The following is a 5,108-nucleotide window of genomic DNA, read 5'->3' on the forward strand; positions in this document are numbered from 1 at the left end:
CCAAACCAGCTGATAGACGATCATCATTTAACCTGGTGCTTTCTCACGTAGTCTGGTTGCTGGATCATACATTCTGTATAACACTTAGGCGATTCTAACGAACGATTGAACATTAGAATAACTAATAGAATGAAATGTACAAAATTATTGTGAAGATAAATTTATAAAAACGGAATCATACTTTTTGAAAACCATCAAACTGTCTAGGTGTACATCTTATTGACTGTGGAATGGTGAAATGCTGAACTGATTTTTGATGATTAAAACGTAAGGCTTCAACTAAATAATTATTACCTAAAAAATTATAATAATAATTCATAAAAAATATAAATTTATAATGATGGAAAATTTAAGGAAATAACATACATTTAAGACTAGTGTTTAGAAGAGGTTCTTCATATATATTAAACAATATATAAGGCTTCAATAATGGCAAACGTACATGTTCCATTAATTTTGGCAAAAAATCTATTCTATGATCTGAATCATGTTTTACCCATTTGATAACACATTCAAATACCTACAATAACAAATATTTAAAACTAGATTTAAATATGATAATAGTTTGTTCAACCATTCCTTAGTGTATAATACTATTATAATCACAGGATCCCAAAAATATAATATATCTTTAAGATCATGTGTTCCTACTTTTTATAGAAAATAAAGGAATATTAGTTAATGACAATAATATTTTTATGGTATTAAAATTCATTATCATCAAGCAGATACAATTGATTTTAACTAATCATTTCATTATATAATTCAAATTGATAATTTGTATAATTTTACATAGTATCAACAGATACCTATAGTTACTTAATATTTAATTTATATAATTCTATACAGATAACATTTTAAATTGTTTTTGACAATAACAGTCAATAAAATTTTTTTCTATAGTAATAAAGATTTATTGATTTTAGTTATTTAATTTAAAAATATTATTTGTAGGAACTTAAAACTTTAAAGTAAATTGTTATATTGTATACACACAATGATCTTTTACATATCATTGAATTCAAATATAACATCTCTGATACAGTGATCCCTGTAGAGTCTAGGCATCAACTGTACTGTACACTTGCCCACCTCTATACAAAATATTAAAAATTACAATTTGTAGTTTGCTTACTTTTTCTTCAAATGGAACGGCAAGGTCACTTGAGGATATAAGCTTCACCAAATCTTCAGAAGATAAAGATAGAAAATGTTCGTCTTTAGCTACTTCTCTGGAAATAATAATTATTATTTTTACATTAAATTACCTACTTACTTTTGATATAGAGAATTAAATTATGTTTATCATACAAAAAATTTTGTTTAATATATGCTTCAGAACTCGAAAACAATTCCGTACAGTCATGTAAATCAGCAAATGTCTTGATATCAATACAATTTGATGGATCCAGTTGTTTTTGTAAAAACTCAGCACATACACTTTTTACAAAATATAGCTGTAAGATATTTGCAGCTTGTAACAACCCCTTAGAAATCAATAAAAATTCACTTAAAATGATATTATGTTGTTTGAAGTTTAGGTATATCAAATCATATATTTAGTTATAGGTACCTGCACATTTTCTTTTGTGATCATAATTTCTCCAGTATAAATATAATCTATTAATAGCTGTAGAATGGTGGAATCTAATTCTCTTATAGTAACAAGATTTTTATTGCTCTCATCAAAATTACTAAACATTGCACGGAAATATGGACTAGCTGCTATTAAAACAATTTTGTGTCCAATTACAATTTTACCATCATCTGCTTTAAATCTAATATCACATAAAACTTCCTTTCTAAAAACAAAAATGTTGTACTGTTATTTATTTTGAATAAAGGTGAAATAACCGTCCACATACTTGCGTAGATATTGTAAATCTTCTAGAATTCTTACAGAGTGAGAGTCATTTCTAAAATTAGTTGGTTCACATTCATTTGATTTCAGCACTTCCTTTAGATTATATTCACAAGTTAATGCCTGAATGGTATCCATTTATTTTACTGACGTGCCTAAAACTTTTAAACATATTTTAAAAATTGTGATTAATTTTAAATATCATCATTGTGTTACAACTTAGTACTACATTTAGGTGCTTTAGAGTTCAGACAGAGTAAAAAACAACAAAATACTGATGTTAAGAAATTATTACATTATTAGTTAGATTTATTAAAATATTATTGGATTAAAATAAGTATATAGAATAGGTACGAGGCCTATTTTCTTACTTACTGAAGTAGAATTTAAATTAATGCAGTTATCAACAATAGCAAACGATAAGAGTTCTAATCAAAGGTATGGTATTGTAATATGGACGAATATACAAAATACCTAATCGATTTTGGTAGGGACAACTGGGATAAGATGAAATCAGAAGTTGTGAGGGAAGAATGTAAGATGGGAATTATATGTAAGTCGTAATAAGTTGATTATATCTAAATTTATCCAACTTACATGTACTGTATGTTGAGCATAGTGTATTTTGTTGTTTTTATTATGAACGTTAATAATAATATATTATAATAACACAAAAGTTGTTTATACTCATAAGTCATTACTCATGAAGACTAGACAGTAGACACTAGAATATATCCTAGCATTGACTAAAGAATAAAGTTATGAATTTCACCTTCACGTTGTCAACTTTTTATAATTCCTGCTATACCTGTTTTCCTAGAAAGTCGAAATTTCCCTAGATGTGATATGGGTGACTTGTCTAAATTACATACCATATTCAGTTCTACTTTTTGGGTAAACAGATATAGCAGGAAATTCAGGGTTGGTAATATACCCGTATAATACCCCACGTATAAAACTAAATAACGACTAAGACATACTACATTTTCTTAAATTTAGAATACAATTAAAAACTATACAAATTTCTTTTTTTGTAATTTTAAGTCATAACAAAAACATATATTTTTATTAATATAACAAATTATTTAATTGTCACAAAATATGTCTTTTTTGTGATAATAAAATTTAATGTAGTTTATTAAGACAGAATAAATATGAATTAAATAGTACTTAGTAATTAATTTAAAATATGACAATTATTATTTATTATTAGGTATACATTTATAATTTTATAAGAGCTGTTCAATCCAGTAAAAAAAAAAAAAAAACTTTTACAAGTACAGTTTAAAACTAAGTTATTATACCTTTTATACTGTACTGTAGTATATGTTCCAACCCTGGCAGGAATTTTAAAAAGCTGGTCAGGAATTCACTGGAATTCAGCACTATACTTATCGGCGCAGTCAAATAATTACAAAGTTCAGGTTGGGGAGGTTATGTTTATACAATTTGGTTCAAATACAATTTTCTTCAGATCCATACCAAACTTCATAAATCCATACAGGTAAGGCTCTACATAGAATGGGTATGCTATGCCACCATTTTGCGACTCATTTATCAATGATAAAATGATAAAATAAAGGGGGATAAATTCAAATTCACATAACATTATTAGTCGCAGGCGTAGCATACCTGTATCTATAGTACCCTAATACAGGTGCTCAAACACAAACAATTAGTGGCGGCGGGATATGGGATTATTTAAAGCAATTGATTCATGTCTGAAATGGGCGGGTGGGTGTATAAATACATATATATATATATATAATCGTAAGACCTCAACACAAATATCATGGCAAATATAATAATTAATAATTATTAACGGCCCCTGCTGCTAATTATGGTTCAATGAAGGGGTACGGTGGTAAAAATATTAAAAATATACAGTAGGTATGCCTCAAAGCCTCCACGATTTCGCGCCGCCACTGCAAACAATTGAGTGTTTTTGGAGATTGCATACGACACTTGTACCTACCTGAAAACTTGATACAATTTGCAAATGTTTGCGATTCAGACGAATTTTGTCAAAATTCTTACCTACGGTCGCGTTCCGGGCGGTACGTGGTATGACGCGGCAGCTGTGCCGTCGTGGGACGTAGGAGCAGCGATTCTCAGCGTTCCGTCGACGGCGGTGCGAGACGAGAGTATACGGCGAGCGACAACTGACGATAAATCAATGACAACGGTGACCAAGCGCTACGAATCACGACAACGAAACAAAAAATTGTGCTTTTGTTACGGGTGCGGGCACGATTAAAGATATCTTTAATCGTGGGTGCGGGTAAAGCTCTGTCTAGTTCAACGGCGTCGCGGCGTAGGTACGGCGATATTGATATTATTGAAAACCGAAACAAAAAAAATCCGAAAACGTGTTTTACACTCGATATGGTGTAACTGCGTAACCTCAAATATAAGCTCAATTTTATGTAGTTTTCGACTTCCGTGCGGGCGGGCGTAGAACAATGCGAGCGCAATTTCAAAGCATAATAAAGAATAAAGACATGGCAAAATAGATTAATCTTTTGTAATCGATAATTTATTGTAATTGTAATCGATAATTTATTGTAATCGATTGTAATCTATTGTAATTGATAATTTATCATTGATAACTTGTGAGGCAATCGCGGCAGACAGGATTATCGGAAGATCGTGTTATTACTATATATATAATATTATTATGTTTGTATCGTAAACTGTTTATAATGTTTAAAATGTTGGTGTCGTTGGCGAAATCAGAATTTAGTTTTGAAGTTATAGCTAATCGAAGTTTTCAGTTAATATTATTATAACCCTTAAATACTCAATATGCTAAATTTTTCATCGGCTGAACTGTTGCAAAAAAATTGATGTCTGCGTTGACACTCGCTCGCTGCACTGCGCTCCGACAAAAATCGAAAATATCCCCCGATTTGTTATGTATTAATTTTTGAATTCTTGAAAAAAAAAAATCGAAACTTATGCTATTGAATCAGAAAAAAAAAACTTTAAAAAAAAACTTCATTTAAATATATTGATTTTCCACGGAGATACTAAGGGTGATACGGGATTTCTAATATATTATAATATTATAAAAACAAATAAAAAAATATAACATAGGTACAATTTCAAGGTGTATCTAGTGTTTTCTTTATTTTACTCATTGGATTAGCATAAATTATTTTTTATTTATATTACAAAATGGGCCGTGGCCAAAAGTACAGAAAAATAAGTACATACCTAATAATGATATCAGGAAAATACATATAAA

At 29.3% G+C, this 5,108-nt stretch overlaps 1 protein-coding gene across 2 annotated transcripts in view; it reads right to left on the reverse strand.

Moving 5' to 3' along the window:
- LOC100570255 (ring canal kelch homolog) overlaps positions 1–5,108 on the reverse strand; it is a 33,629-nt gene that overhangs the window by 17,759 nt on the left and 10,762 nt on the right. The gene's annotated exons all lie outside the window — the stretch shown is intronic.

This window comes from Acyrthosiphon pisum, chromosome X, assembly GCF_005508785.2.
Source record: "Acyrthosiphon pisum isolate AL4f chromosome X, pea_aphid_22Mar2018_4r6ur, whole genome shotgun sequence".
In the NCBI taxonomy this organism is placed as follows: domain Eukaryota; kingdom Metazoa; phylum Arthropoda; class Insecta; order Hemiptera; family Aphididae; genus Acyrthosiphon; species Acyrthosiphon pisum.